The sequence below is a fragment of the Ceratotherium simum genome, chromosome 1 (assembly GCF_057802395.1).
Source record: "Ceratotherium simum simum isolate JZ-2026a chromosome 1, ASM5780239v1, whole genome shotgun sequence".
NCBI classification, from domain to species: domain Eukaryota; kingdom Metazoa; phylum Chordata; class Mammalia; order Perissodactyla; family Rhinocerotidae; genus Ceratotherium; species Ceratotherium simum.
This window is the reverse complement of record NC_141900.1, coordinates 54,005,110-54,021,726: the sequence shown is the minus strand read 5'-3', so window position 1 is coordinate 54,021,726 and position 16,617 is coordinate 54,005,110. Positions and strand designations below refer to the sequence as shown.

General features: G+C 38.3%; 2 long non-coding RNA genes across 3 annotated transcripts in view; both read left to right on the top strand.

Moving 5' to 3' along the window:
- LOC147918200 (uncharacterized) overlaps positions 1-16,617 on the top strand; it is a 475,202-nt gene that overhangs the window by 158,163 nt on the left and 300,422 nt on the right. The window lies entirely within an intron of this gene.
- The window catches only part of LOC147918202 (uncharacterized), a 31,034-nt gene continuing 19,121 nt past the window's right edge, over positions 4,705-16,617 (top strand). For both annotated transcript variants that reach the window (XR_015551552.1, XR_015551550.1), the window contains exon 1: positions 4,705-4,873. This is a non-coding gene — a long non-coding RNA (uncharacterized LOC147918202). The remainder of the gene's footprint in view (positions 4,874-16,617) is intronic.

Sequence of the window (16,617 nt, the reverse complement as noted above, 5' to 3'; positions counted from 1 at the left end):
AGATAACATATTTCACCTATCTTAGTTTAACATTCGTGGTTTCCAATTTTATAACATCTATAATATCAAGGGAAAATTCACAATAAATTAAAAGAAAGAAGGCTTGCATTTTGAGACACTATAAGCCATCTAAAGTGCTTACCACAGAGTATGTTTTTCTAAAGTATCCCTCTTTGTAAAGTTGCTTATAGTGAAATTCTCTAGTAGTGAAGTGGAATAAAAGGCCTAAATTGCTTCAGCACATTCAGTAAGGTTTCATTCCACTTACTGAAGTATACTCTTACCTACAAGCATGTGCCACTATTAAGATGCACTTATCACACACTGCATGGGTGGAAATTGCTTACATTGAAATGCTCCCTCTCTGCTTTCTCAGAAAGGAAGAATGAGAAACAAGTGGGTTCTCTTCCCAAAGGCTAAAATGACCAGGAAACGCTGCTAGGTGAAGTCTAGCTTCTCCCTGATCAAGCTTCCCTCACATCAGGCTGAAAAAAGAGACAAAAAAAGTAGAATAAAGAGTTGTGCCAGGTTTTCATTGTCCCTTGGTCTATTTTCAAGATAGAGACTAAAATCAATTCTAGACTATAGAATTCTAGACCTATTCAGAAATGAGTTATCCTTTGCAGTATGCTAAATGGAATTCTCATAACGTGCCATATATGCACTCTATGTTATTTTAGAATAGACTCCAAAGGTATCAAATGTAAAGGATCTGCCAGAAGATAAATCGAAGCCAGGACCCCACTCTCTTTTCTATGAAAGGTCTAAAACTGTGTTCCTGTTCTGTAGACTTTTCATCAATGGACAATCAGAAACACATTATTTCCCACACAATTTAACATGCATGGAAGATACTATAGAATATCCTTGATATTCTAAAACATTGGTTGCCAAACTTTTTGGATAGCATACTCCAACAATAAAAAATGTTCAAGCATGAATCACAAATAGTCATTTATTTACTTTTAAATTATATACATGTACTATCATATTATGTACATCTAAACCATAAAGATAGGAAAATTTATAGAATAAGATAATGAAGCATACAGTATTTTAAGATATTTTATTGGTCAATAGTATTTTTTACAAATATTATTCTCATCAAAAACCTAATATTGATTAAATTATTAATATAATAATATGCTTCAATATTTTCACAAACTTTGGGTTAACAGCTTGTGACAGGATTTGAAAGTCTGCTTTTTCTTTTGATACATGGTTTTTATAAGTGAAAAAGATTTCTCATAAACATATGTAGATCCCAAATGGAAGAAGTACATCATTTGGCTGCAGTTACTAAATCATGATGCTCATTTTTCAATCCCACCCAAAAATTTGATGAAGGTTTTTGGTGAGATTCAGCTAGTAAATTTCCATCTTCTCTAATGTCCAACAGTGTTGCAAACTAATCACCAATGTGGTCAAACATACTCTCAAGTTGGAAGATTTTTAAATGGATTTTTAACTTCTGTTTCCAAATTTTTAAGTGTGCCAAAATAAGCATTTTCTGCAATACCATATAACAGGGGAAACATTTCCCAATACCTGTTTTTAAAATACTCTTTTTTAAAAAAAGGAATTTTCTCACTAATTATGAAAACTGCCTCTATTTTATTGGTACAGACTAAGTGAGTGAGTGTGTGTGTGTGTGTGTGTGTGTTAATTTTCTACCAGGTAACATTCTACTCACAGTTACTGCTTATCACAGAAAGGTCAGTAAACTTGGAACCTTGTATTTTGTAAAAGAAAAATGCACTATTGGTCTTTAATTTTGACAACTCCTCCAAATGTTTTGTCTCAAAATAACCACTGAAGTTCTATAAGGCATTAGAGATGTCCATGGTCACTCCCCATCTTAGTACTAAACATTGTGAAGATTCTATTATTCAGGATAGCACACTATAATTCATAAATCCACTTAGGAGGGACACATGTAAACTGCAATGCTCTGAAAGAAATGAAAGAAGACAGTGGCAACCCCTCCTTGTTCTCCTCTATTTGAAGAATAGCATGCCCTATGAATCACATGACCAACTAATAGACAGGATATTAATAGTCAAGCTTAATTTCTTTATAATTTTTTAGACCAAGGAAATAGATAAACAAAAATTCTAATATTTTCTTCAAAATATTACTGGACAATAAATTTCTTGAGCACTCCCTAGGTGTGCTTCAGAGTAATGGTCCTGAGCAGTGGTTCTGAAAATACTACCTGGTCTTTGAATTACTCCAGGATCTTGTCAAAAGAAGCAGATCCCTGGGCCTCATCCAAACCTACTGAGTCAGAAACTCTTGGATGATGCCCAAGTATTAGCATTAATAACAAGCAGGTTGTTTTAGTTATTTATTGCTGTATAGCCAGCCATCCCAAAACATAGTGGCTTAAAATAATGATTGATTTTTTTTCTTACAATTCTGTGGATCGGCTGGACTTATGCTCCACATGGTGTCGGCAGATTTCACTTATATAGCTGCATTCAGCTGGGAGCTCCGCTGGGCTGAATTATCCATAGAGGTCTCATGCCGTTTGCGGCCTTGGTGCTGACCACGATGTGGCATCCCAATGCTCCTCCACGTGGCATCTCTCCCCGCCATGGTCCCTCATCATTCGGTAGGCTAGCCTGAGCTTCTTGACACGGCAGCTAGTTTCCAAGACCACGGATGTGGAAATTGCTGGGTCTCTTAAGGGCTAGTCCCAGAACTGATTCAGAGACTCTTCTGCTGCATTCTGTTGGTCATAGCAAATTACATTGACTGTCCAGATTCAAGGGGAAACAAGACTCCACCTTTTGATGGAAGGAGCAGCATGCCTGTACAAAGACAGGAAGAACTGTTGGTGGCCAACATTGGAGATAACCTTTTACACAGATGATCTTGCAGTTAAAATTGAGAACAGCTCTTATAAGGTGATAAATCCAGCAAAGTTGCATTTAAACTGAGAGCAGTTTTCAACATTCATGATAAATTGTTTCCACGGCTTTTGCATCAAACTAGCCACTGGTAATAATAACAACCCTAGATGAAAATATATGTATACACACACACACACACATACACACACAGTAGAACACTCTAGAAGGGGAACTTCTTTTTCATGATGCTAAATTATATTGTAATAGTCAATTTTTTAACCATTCTTTCCTAAGATATTGGTTTTATCCTTGCAAAAAAATAAATCGTAAATAAATAGACTATTTGGGTTAAAAAATGTTTATTAATGAAAGAAAATACAAACTATTTCAATGTCACAGTTTTATCATAACCAAACCAGCCATATGTGTTGGTGAAGTTGGCAGTGGCTGCTCTCAGTGCAAAACCTACCATTTACGGCCAAGTAGCAACTGAAATTCTACCATGAGAGGATTAATCTCTTCGGTTTTTTCAGAGGGAGGCCATGCTGGCACTAGATGATAAGAGAAAGGACCAGAGTGGGTCCTCCAAATCAACAAGGATTAACCCAGATTCCAATTACAGGGAATACTTGGCTTCAAGAATTTCAAAGTTTCCATTAGAGATCTTAAGGTCCATAGCTAATAGGAATGTGTCATTTTCCTAAACCATGACTTTGAATCATGTAGTTATGTAAAGGAGTTAAAGGCTGAGCCTGGCTGATTGTCCAGCATCTGCTCTCAACTGGGCTTTGTTGCCCTCTATTTGTCATGAATTTTACAGGAGGGAATCATATGCCTCAGACTGGACATCAAAAACTGAAGACCCATTGGCCAGATACTAACACAGATGTGCTTAGTTTGGTCTGAACATTAGTTGAAACTTTAAATTAAAAAATAAAAACACAGCACTTCAAATTCTTCTTTAAAAAAATCATAGGAATTTGCAATACTGGACTCACATTCCCACCTGGCAACACAGGACTGGAGCTGATTATAGACCACCCCCTACAGACAGGGTGTGTGCTTTCCAGTTTGCCACAGTCTCCACTGCTCTCTATTAACTTACTCAGAATGCTTCCCTCATTTACATTATTTACCTGGCCTTTGGAGGTAATTTAGTTTTTTACCCCCCATAGTGGTTTTTAAAAGTTCAGGGGTTTGAAAGTGACTGGAAGATAACATTTGTAAAGATTTATAAATATGAAAGATCTACTCTAAGTAAGACCAGACTTTCTGACACACATCCTAATACATGTTTAATATACAGTGCATGCACTACAAATTGAAACTTTTTATTTGTTCTTGTCACAAAGAATAGCTAATATCACTTATTAAGCCTAATAATAGATTTTTAGAAAAAAATAGAGCTAATGAACCTTTTTATTAGCATCATTTATTTTTCCAGTTGAACAGAGAAAAGGGGAAAAAAAACCCTGAAATTATGCAAAAGACAAAAAGATAGGAATGCAAAATATGTGGAGTTTTTTCCATAAAATAACTATGTTACTTAGAAGTCATTATCTTTATTATGAAATCTAAAACAAAAACTGAGGAATTTGTCTACTTCTCTGATGGTTAATTTAAATATATGGGTGCCAAAATATTTGGTTAAACATTATTCTGGGTGTGTGTGTGTGAGGGTATATGTGGATGAGATTAGCATTTGAACTGGTGGACTGAGTAAAGCAGATGCCTCCCCCCACCCCCCGCCCCCATGTAGGTGGGCCTCACGCAATCCATTGAAGGCCTGAATAGAACAAAAGGTGGAGTAAGAGAGAATTTGCTCTCTCTGCCTGATTATCTTCAAACTGGGATACTGGGGTCTTCTCCTGCCTTCGGACTCAGACTTGAACTAGAACTTACACCACTGGCTCTCCGGGTTGTCCAGCCTTTGTACATAGACTGGAACTATTCCATCAGCTCTCCTGGTTCTCCAGCTTGCTGACTGCATATCCTGGGACTTCTCAGCCTCCGTAACTGTGTGAGCCAATTCCTTATAATACATCTCTTTATATATCTGTCTCTTCTTGGTTCTGTTTCTCTGTAAAACCCTGACTAATATAACTTCTTAATATTTAATATCACTCCTGCTGGCATTAATATAATTTCCATGCTTACCAGAACTGTCTTACCAACATACAATGAACATTTTTGTCTAAGGGATAGTAATAGCAGAAAGAGCACTCAAATTGGAATAATCAGAAGACCCAGATTCAAATTCTAGCTCTACCAGTTACTGTCTGCAAGACCTTAGGCAATCAATTTACCTTCCTAGATCTCCTTCTTTATTAGTGGCAGGGCATAGCTGGGGACTCAAGATTGAACATCCAACTAATTCTTATGCTTTAAGATTTTATAATTTATTATTCTAAATAGAAACTTTCTCCCAGTCTGATTTACGTGTGAATCTCCAAAACATGGTTTCACACACACCTTTGAGGAACTGAACGCAGTTATTGATTTCTTCTGACTTCCACAAAGAGAGCTCCCACTGTAAGTTAGTGTTTATATTAGAAAGGGGCATGATATTTGAAAGATATGATATTGGGGAGCAAAGCATTGGCGTTAGCATAAAAGAACATTAAACTCTAGTATGAGATTTGAAAAGCATAGTCTGGGTAGAGGTTCAGTGAATCTTAGCTGGAATAACCAGTCTTTGGCATTATCAGCTTTGTACTGACTGAAGAGTCATTTGGTTACATGTGAATTTTATACATCTGTCAACTAAATCAGAGTTCCAAATGAAAAATCTGGCACCTAGAAACATTATAGGGATTTGTGAGTCCCCCCGGAGAATTTTGGGTCCATAAACCAATGAATAGATTACTATGACACATAAATAGAGCATTTTCATCTGTGACAGATATAATCTTGCTCTGGTACTCTTTGTGTCATGTAGAAACTATACTCGCTGTCTTCAAACCAGCTTTAGAAAATGTTAAATGATGAGCGACAACATTAAATATGGAACAAATCCACAGAATAAAGAACTGAACCAGATTTAGGAAGACCTAAGTCCAGTCTCTGTCAATACCACTAACTCTAGTCCTAATGTAAGTATGTTACATTTCAAATCACTTCAACAGTTAAGATCTTATTCATCCTTCCAGAAAACCTGTGACATAGTAGGTTTTATTAGTAAGAAAACTAAGACTTACTGAATTTGTAACTTACCTAAAATCATACAGATGGTAAAGATGCCTCTATGCAAATCCAGGTATTCTTTCACTATGTCATACAATCTCTTTCATCTATAAAATGAGAACATAGCAACTCTTTATGAAGTTTTGAATTTCATTTTTCATTCAGAGATGTGTGATTTATAACTTGGATGGACCAAGTTTTATAGGTATATAAAAAAGAGGCATTTATATGCCTCTAGAAGACAAAGAAATGATTGCAAGGGAAATGTTTAATGTTCTTTGGAAAGCACATTCGTATCAGGCACTGCAGAAGCACTCCTGAATGTGGCAGTGCCGGCAAAACATGCACCCCATGCTTTGGGAACGCTTTTTAGGAAATTTTTTGAAGTCTTTCTAAAAATTGTCAAGGTATTGCTTACATGATGACAATAACATATACAAGTGCCTGAAATGCTATCACATATTTTCTTATCTATTTTCGGAAATAGGTCTGTACGAATATTATGTTAGCCTTTGGGGAAATTCTGTATATAATTCTAAGCTTTAATGAAATTAGACTGATGTCTTCTCTTTTTATTTGAATTAATGAGATGTTTGAAATGTTGTCCACCTTTCACGTTGTCCAAACCGTGAGGCAGTGATCTGACTTGAAAGCCAAGCTCTCTGGGTCTGTGACCAAAGAGAGAAGCTTGTCACCCTGGATGAGATCGAACTGGCACCAGCTCCAGCCTCTCTCACACCCCACACTGCTCAGTCGGTGTATCTACCACTGTGTCCTCTTCATAGCGTGTTTGTAGCTGCTGCGGTTTTGGCCATAATAGGGAAATACTGGAGCTGGCAACCACCACAGCCATGACCTAAGAGAAGGTTAGAGCTGGGTGGAGAGAGTTAGCTCTCACTGTCTAGAGAACCCTGATTTCATGTGCTGAGGAGTGTTTAACTGAAATGTGACATCTCTTTAGAAAGTCTCTGTAACTGTACCTAGGGCTCCTTGAAGTCTCTGTACAAGTTTGAATATTCTGAAGGAGCAAATTACTAGCACTTTCAAGTAGAGTGTTTGTAGAGTGAGAAAATTTTCTAAAGATTATATATTCTTTCTTGAAAATGCTTCCACAGAGAGATAATGTATGGAAAAGGCATTTTTTAAAAGTTTCAGTTTTTAAGTTAAACAACAATTGAAAATAAAATCTTCCCATTGGGAATATTGGGATCTTGATGGCAGTCCTTGTGCCAATTGAACAATTATTGACACACTTTAGCAATGACACATAGCTAATAGCAAAGTGCTTGCGGGGTTATTCTCATCTCCTTGCCTCTCCCATGCTAAAGACTAAAATAACATATTTCCCAAGTTAATGGTCCCAATTTTGGGTTGATTTTTTTATTTTACTTTTTATTTTTAAATAATTATAGAATCACAGGAAGTTGTAAAAATAATACTGCAAGTTTCCATATGCCTTTCACCCATTTTCCCTCAAAGGTAACATCTTACATAAGTATAATAAATATCAAAACCAGGAAATTAACATTGGAACAACACACAACGTTATTCAGATTTCACCAGTTTTGACAAGAACTCACGTTTGTGTGTGTGAGATTCTATGCAACTTTATCACATGTAGATTTGTATAAGTACCACCGCAATCAAGGTACAGAGCTGTTCAATCACCACAAAGATCCCTAGTGGTATCTGTTATAATCACACCCATCTCTCGACCTCCCAACAACTGTCCCTAACCCCTGGCAACAAGTAATCTCTTCTTCATCTCTATAATTTTGTTATTTTGAGAATATTATATAAATAGATTAATTCAGTATATAACCTTTTGTTTGTAACTCTTTTTCATTCAGCATAATTGTCTTGAGGTCACTCAAGTTACACGTGTATTTCAACAGCTGATTTCTTTTTATTGCTGAATAGTATTCCATGGTATGGATGCAACACTGTTTAACTATTCATTCATCCATAGAAAGACATATGGGTCATTTCCAAATTTTGGCTATTACAAATAAAGCTGCCAGGAACATTCATGTATACATTTTGGTAGGGACATAAGTTTTCTTTTCTCTGGGATAAATGCCCAGGAGTGTCATTTCTGGGTTGCACAGTCAGAGTACGTCTAGATTTTTAAGAAACTTCCAAAATATTTACCAGAGTGGCTGTACCATTTTTCATTCCCACCAGCAATGTATGAGTGATTCAATTTAATTGCACCCTTGCCAGCATTTGGTATTATTGCTATTTTTTATTTTAGCCATTTTGATTCTAACTGGATTGTTTGCTTTTTTTTTTTTTTTTTTTTTTTTTTTTATTTATTCAGTTTTTTCCCCCCAAAGCCCCAGTAGATAGTTGTATGTCATAGGTTCACATCCTTCTAGTTGCTGTACGTGGGACCCGGCCTCACGTTGGACGGAGAAGTGGTGCCTCGGGGCGCTCCCGGGATCCGAACCCGGGCCGCCAGCATCAGAGCGCGCGCACTTAACCGCCAAGCCACGGAGCCGGCCCTATTTGCTTTTTTTACTTTTGAGTTTTAAGAGTTCTTTATCAGATAGATGGTTTGCAAATAGTTTACAAATGTTTTCTTTCAGTCTGTGGCTTGTCTGTTCATCCTCTTAACAGAGTCTTTTATTGAGCAAAAGTTTTTGAGGAAGCCCAATTTATTAATTTTTTTTCTTATATGGATTGTGTCATGTCTAAGAACACTTCATCTAGGCCTAGGTCCTGAATATTTTCTCCTATGTTTTCTTCTAAATGTTTACACATACACCATACTTAATGTACTAACACTTTTATCATAATTCACATCCTATGTACTTAGGGTCTCAGCAGAAACAAATGACACACTTGAACGAGTAATTGGAAAAAGCTCAATAAAGTGACCATTTACAAAGGTGTAGGAAGAGAAAAAAGAAACCAACAAGGGTGAAGCACCCTGGAGGGTAGCAATAGTGGGGCACTGTTACCACCCCTAGGCCTGATGGGGCAAGAAAGAGAGCAAGTACTAGGACCCAGATGGAGCAGCTGTAGCTGTGGAAGTCCTCCCTGCAGGAGCTGTGGCCTGCCTGGCAACCCAGCAGGAAGGGGGCTAGGAGAATACATACTTTAACTTCACTCTCTTCCCTCCTACCTGCTGGCACCAGAAGCCAAAGAAGCTTGTTTATATAGTCCATAAAGGACACGGTATCAAGACAAGTTGAACTTTAGGGAAGATGTCAGAATTCCTACATTTAGATGCTTAAGGTACAAGCGTAAGTAAAAAGTAAGTAAGAGGGATAGAGAGAGAAATTAGAAATCAGAAATTCCGGTGTCAATTTGTTAGACTTTTCTGATCAGATCAATGCTGCATATATTCACTGCATTTAAAATGAAGTTTATGCACCAAGAAATGCTAACTCCAAAGCAAACCAAGAACTTCAAGCTTTGCTGAAGCTATTCACTATCTACTGTTTTTCTTCCCTCCAAAGGCAAGCAATTCTGACCAGGGTTGAGCAATGGCATTGCTTTCCCCAGCCTATGGGTACTCTCTGGACTGTCGAGCAGTAATTAACTTGGGTGGGGGTAGGAGGTGGGCAGAGGTTGCTAGGAAGGAGAGAGAGCCAGTGGATGGCAGATGGTTGTCATCTAGGCGTTTTGTCCATGTGGAACAGGATCCTCGCCAAGGGTAGGGCTTCAGTTCCCACGCTAGAGAGATGGGGAATGTTAGAAAGCAAGCAGCAGCAGCATAATCCCGAAAACTAGGACCAATGGAGGAGGGCATAACTGTGACCTGGGACCACTGCAGAGTCTCAAGGTCATTTGGGGACACAGAATTCCAGATCTCAGAGCAGGCTACAAGACTCTCTATCTTGGTCAGGAGAGGGGTCTACAGAACCCAGGGCTGGGCTGGCGACCATTGCACTCCCCCCATCTGAAAGGGGATCTGAGGCTGCTTACATTTTACCTGCCTAAGTTTTGGTCTGGAAAATGGATGGCTTGAGCATGTAAGATCCAACGTGACAGCTGAGAAAAGCAAGAATGGGGCCTCGGCCCAGAGTTGCAGAGGGTTACTCTGGTTGGGAATTCTTTTTATTCATTCATTAAACACATATTTATCAGGTTCCTGCTAAGTGCCAGGTACCGTTTTGGGTGTTAGGGATATACAGTGTTAAGTAAGGTCCAGCTTTCATGGAGCTTACATTCTATTAGGGAATGCCATCAAAGAAAAAGAAAGGGAAAAAGAGATAGTAGAGATAATTTCCAAAGAGTGATAAATGCTATGAAGAAAATAAAACAGAGTGATTTGATCATAACTGGGGGTGAGAGATGGGACAACTGCCACATTAGTTGCAGAAGATCTCTCTGAGAAGGTGATGTTAGAATTGAGACTTACTGATGGCATGGAGCGAAATATGCACAGGAAAATCTGGGAGAAATGCAAACAGCTGGTGCAAACTAGCTGCAGCAAGAACAATCTTGGCCCATTTAAGAACAAAAAGAAGGTGACGAGGCTAGAGCAGAGTGAGCCAGGAGGAAATCAGATAAGATGAAATGAGAATGGTAGGAGGCGGGTGCCAGATCTTGCCATCGGAAGGGCTGGAAGTGCTTCTAGTTCCGTCTCAAACCTCAGCTGCGACACTCAGCCTAGGTGCTGATTAAGTACAACTCGCTGATAATAATGTCCTGTTGCTTCTGATATTTACCATAACCAAGCTGATGATTTTGTAGTCAAGAGCCTACCTGAACCAACCTCACCATGCTTTGTTACCTTTAAGCTAATCAGTATAAAAGGATAGTACAGACCGTTAAGGATGAGCCGACACAGGTTTGCTAGATGACTGCTCAAGATTTGCCAGGCCCTTGTGTGGATCATGTTCCTCTATGTCCACCCACAGGAGCCTGTCCAATTTAATAATTACAGGGGCTCTACTTCAAAGTTTGCCTCTATCCTAACCATCTTTATCCAGAGCCAGGACTCAATAAGGATACACTCCGAATGCTGCTCTTAAAAATTTTATGTTAAGACTTAGCTTTTGCTGGGAACTTCTCTCACTGTGATTGAAGAGTAGGAGACTCAGCAGCTGTGGATAGCAGATGTGCTGGCATCAAGTTGCCATGTTAATTCCTTCTCGAGGCATTCGTTCCAGGGAGACATGGGACACAGAACCACCTGATGCACTACCTCTAGAGTTCTCTGGTGGTGGGTTTTTGACCAGACTTCCTGAGGGCTGCACAGAAGCAGAATATGAAGGAACAAATGTCTTCCTTGGCCACCTTCACTGCTTATAGTCACAGTGCTTTCACAACCATATGGCAGTTTCTCAAATACATACTCTTCTAATTGGCTAAAAAATCTTGGAGAGTTCTGGTTCCACGTGTAAGGAACTTGGAAGTTGCCACTCAATCCTAACAAGCAAAAAGCTGAACAGACTGAAAACTCAACAAGTCTTCTTGGATCCGTAAGAGAGGAGAGGACACAGGTCAAACTGCTGCCCCCAAGACTGGAGAGACAGACAGGCGAATACAGGGAGTCATGGCTTCCTGGAGCAGAGACTCACAAGCAGAAACCATGGCAGGAACCAGTGCTGAGGGAGGAAAACCCGAACTGTAATTGACTAATTGCTGGAGGCTCAGTAGGGAAAAGTCTGAAATTTAAAAACTTCAGGGGTATCCAGTCATAAGCAGGCCCCCACAATATTGCGAGACTTACCTCCAGGAGCTCCACCAGGTTCCCATAATAAATATGGGAGAAAATCCCCTTATGCTTCTGGCAGGGGAAGGGGAAAAGGAATGATTTTGAAACATGCCAGAGCACTGTGTTCTTCTTAACAAGCCTGCTCTCAGGGGAAACTAGTTAACCAGAGCCTAATCTGTTGGAGTATTGCCAGAAACTCACTGACCTGAGGGAAGGGAAATACCCAACTCCAGCCCACTCTAGCTATACTGCCCCACCTAAAGGGAGAGAAAAAAACTGAGAAACTCTTGTAAAATTCACAGTCCAGAGGCACAGGCTTACTAAGAGACTGAGACCTAATCATAGGATTATAGAATCCTTCCCCTCCTCCCACACCTCACCACCACATTACTAAATATCTATTTATAGCAGTTCCTTTTACCTTGTACATCATGTCTGGCTATCAAGAAAAAGTTACAAGGCATACCAAAAGTCAAAAAACACAATTTGAAGGGACAGAGCAAACATCTGAATGAGATATGACAGGGATGTTGGAATTATCAGACCAGGAACTTAAAACAACTATGATTTATATACTAAGGGCACTAATGGATAAAGACAGCATGCAAGAACAGGTGGGCAATGTAAACAGAGCGAGGGAAATCCTAAGAAAGAACTTATCTTGCTAGAGATGAAAAAAAATACTGTAACAGAAGTAAAGAATGCCTTTGATGGGCTTATTAGTAGATTGGACACAGCCAATCTCTTTACTCAGAGAGTAAAAAATCTTTGAGCTAGAGGATATATGAACAGAATCCTCAAAAACTGAAGCAAAGAGAACAAAGATTGAAAAAAAGGGAACAGAATATCCAAGGACTGTAGGAGAACTACAACAAGTATAACGTATGTGAAATGGGAATACCAGAAGGAGAAGAAAGAGAGAAAGGAACAGAAGAAATATTTGAGACAATAACAACTGAGAATTTCCCAAATTAATGTCAGACACCATACCACAGCTCTAAGAAGCTCAGAGGACACAGAGGAGGATAAATGCCAAAAAAACTACACCTAGTCTTATCATTTTCAAACTAGTCATATCATTTCAAATCAAAGATAAAGAAAAAATCCTGAAAGAAGCTAGAACCTTACCTATAGAAGAACAAAGATAAGAGTTACATCTGACTTCTTCTCAGAAACCATGCAAGCAAGAAGAGAGTGGAGTGAAATACTTAAAGTGTTAAGAGAAAAAACAACCAACCTAGAATTTGGTAGCCTGTGAAATTATCTTTTAAAAATGAAGGAGAAATAAAGACTTTCTCAATCTTAAAATCAAAATTAAAGAAATCTGTTGCCAGTAGACCTCCCTTGCAAGAAATGATAAAAGAAGGTCTTTAGAGAAGAAAAATAATATATATCAGAAACTCAGATCTACATAAAGAAAAGGAGAGCTTTAATGAAGGAATAAGTGAAGGTAAAATAAAAACTTTTATTTTTCTTATTCTTAGTTGACCTGACAGATAACAGTTTGTTCACAATAATAATACCAACAATGTATTCGATTATGTATGCTTACATATATATCCACATGTAAAAAGATGAATCTTGACACAGACCTTACATCTTTCACAAAAATTAACTCAAAATGGATCACAGACCTAAAACTATAAACTCTTATACTATAAACTATAAACAGTTGCAAAACCATAAAACTCCCAGAAGATAACACAGGAGAAAACCTAGATGACCTTGGGTATAGTGATGACTTTTTAGATACAACACCAAAGGCATGATCCATGAAAGAAATACTTGATAAGCTGACTTCATTAAAATTAAAAACTTCTCCTCTGCAAAGGACAATGTCAAAAGAATTAGAAAACAGCACAGACTGAGAGAAAACGTTTGCAAAAGACATACAGATAAAGTACTGTTATCCAAATATATATAGAACTCTTAAAATTCCACAATAAAAAAACAAACAACCCAGTAAGAAAATGGGCTAAAGATCTTAACAGACCCCCCACCAGAAAAGATATACAGATGGCAAATAAGCATATGAAAAATGCTCCATATCGTATGTCATCAGAGAAATGCAAATTAAAACCATGAGATACCACTACACTCCTACTAAAATGGCCAAAATCCCGAAAACTGAGAACACCAAATGCTGACAAGGATGTGGAACAGGAACTCTCATTCACTGCTGGTGGGAATGCAAAATGGTACGCTACTTTGGAAGACAGTTTGGTGATTTCTTACAAAACTAAATATACTCTTACCGTATGATCCAGCAATCGTGCTCCTTGGTATTTACCCAAAAGAGTTGAAAACTTATGTCTACACAAAAAACTGCACATGAATGTTTACAGCAACTTTATTCATAATTGCCAAAACTTGGAGGCAACAGATGTCCTTCAGTAGGTGAATAGAAAAATAAATGGTGGTACATCCAGACAATGGAATATTATTCAGTGCTAAAAAGAAATGAGCTATCAAGCCATGAAAAGACATGGAGGGAACTTAAATGCATATTATTAAGTGAAAGGAGTCAGTCTGAAAAGGCTGCATACTTTACGATTCCAACTATATGACAGTCTTGAAAAGGCAAAACTATGGAGACAGTAAAAAGTTCAGTGGTTACCAGGGGTTGGTGGGGAGGGAGAAATAAATAGGTGGAGCACAGAGGATTTTTAGGCAGTGACAACACTCTGTTTGATACCATAATGATGGGTACATATCATTACGCATTTGTCCAAACTCATAGACTATACAACAAGAGTGAATTGTAAGGTAAACTCAAGACTTTGTGTGATTATGGTGTGTTAATGTAGGTTCATCAATTGTAACAAAAGGACCACTCTGGTGGGGGATGTTGATCATAGGGGAGGCTGTGCATATGTGGGGGCTGTAGGTTTATGGGAAATCTCTGTACCTTCCTCTCGATTTTGCTGTGAATCTAAAAGATCTGCTCTAAAAAAAATAGTCTTAATTTAAAAAATCTAGGAAAGATAGTCAAGTCACATAGACGTTTATGTCTGTTGGTGTTATGTCCCAAATAAAGATTTTTCTTTCTGTTGATTCCTTCGTTTCAGCTACTAGTGGAATTCCTCCCATCTCTGTCTCAAAGCTCCACTGTTACTGAAGGACTGTATTTAAGTTACCTCTTTGCTGCTGTCTCAGTCCCTCAGAATGATTTTTGTAGAACATTAAAATACCATGAGCATTTATGAATTGGCTTCCATTAAAGTGTTTGGCACTTAAGCCAAATTCTTAAGCAAATTCTAAGCAAATTTCTCCTCTTGTTTAAAAAAAGAATAGAGTTCTCACCTCCACAATCAGCAATTATGCATATTTGGAATTTTGAATATTTTTTGCCAATCTGTTACCTAAATTATAAGCACCAGAAACAGGTTCATGAGAGAAAATTATGTGATTCGTTAACAAGTCTAGTAATATTTTTAAAATTCAAAACTACAGTATTCTCTAGCACTGAATATTCACAACATGTTCATGGAAAAAAAAAAGACCTATACAATGTAACATGATCAAAACATACTTCAAGATTAAAATCTTCATTTAAATGAGCCATGTTGCCTGACCTTCCTTCAGAAAGTTCAAGGCTTTTTGTGGAAAAGCCCTTCTTAGAAGGCCCTAAATTGAATAGCCACAGTTGAATAGCAATTTTCTACATTCCCCCCCGAGTCATGTTGGCCTGCATTTTTCAGATGTCATCAGCTTGTCTGGCTAAAACTCATGCCTCTCCTGATTGCCCCTTCCTACCCCCTGAAAATGTAAAGTCAAAGCCACCTTTTCAAGGAAGCTTCCTTCTTTGGAGAGGTCAGCCTAGTCGCTTTCCTCCTGAGTGCGAGACCATCACTTCTCAGGAAGAAAGAACTAAGGGGATACGAAAGGGAAAAAGAAATTCCCTGCGTGTGGAAAGGCCTACGTGTGGATGGGGAAAATTTCTCTTTTCTTAGCAATTCAGAGATCCTGACTGGCATCACCTCCCAGGACTCCAAATGCTTCCTTTCTTGTTATAATCCTCTTAAGCTCTTTTTTTCCATTCCTCCTGTGATTCTGTCAGTGTTTCTCACTCCTTCTCTGCTGGGCTTGCTGCCCCTCCTCCACCCTGCCAGCCTCACCCAGGGACAAGGAAAGAGGCCTAGGAGGCTTTCAAGTTTATGGCCCATTATAGGTGAATGCTGGGAGGTGTTTGCAGGGCTGCAGAACTAATCAGTTATCTTAACACTAAGGACAGTAGGGCTGGGGTTTGTAGGTGGCTAAATGTCACTGCTTATTTTAATTGTAAGGAAAAAAGAAAATCAGTTTTATGAATCACTGATCAGTGCTTTGAACCAAAAAAAAAAACAAAACTTTTTTTCCACAAAATCACCCACCAGAGCAGACCAATTAGGAAAGAAAGGAAAAAAAAAACTCAGAAGAAAATTCTTTGCTCAGTGAATAAAACTAAAGTCGAGGTAAATCAATGCTACTGCGGAAATGTTAAAGGAAACAAAGAGATGTGCTTTATGTTCAGATGAGGCTCCTATGAAACCGACACTAAGATTCCATATTCAGAGTTAATCACAAAACAATAGAATGTGGATTAAGCTACTGTGAAAGGTAAAACACAAAGCAACAGGACAGAGAAATTTTAATCAGGATCAAAGATTACCGTAATCTCCAAATGGGCTTACTTTTGAAAGCAGAGACATTTGCAGAGGACAAACATTCTTAAAACAATAGGACTGGCGTATAAAATTAACCCAAGTAAGACCTAAGCTAACGTTTTGGTGAGTCAAGGTAGATACTTTCTAAAAGCAATATGTTTTTCCATGAGGGGCAAAACTAACTTTTTCTATTCATCCATTCAGCATGGTCCAATTTTCCTAAGATCAGAATGTGAGCTTTTTGAAGGCAAGGGTTTCTTCA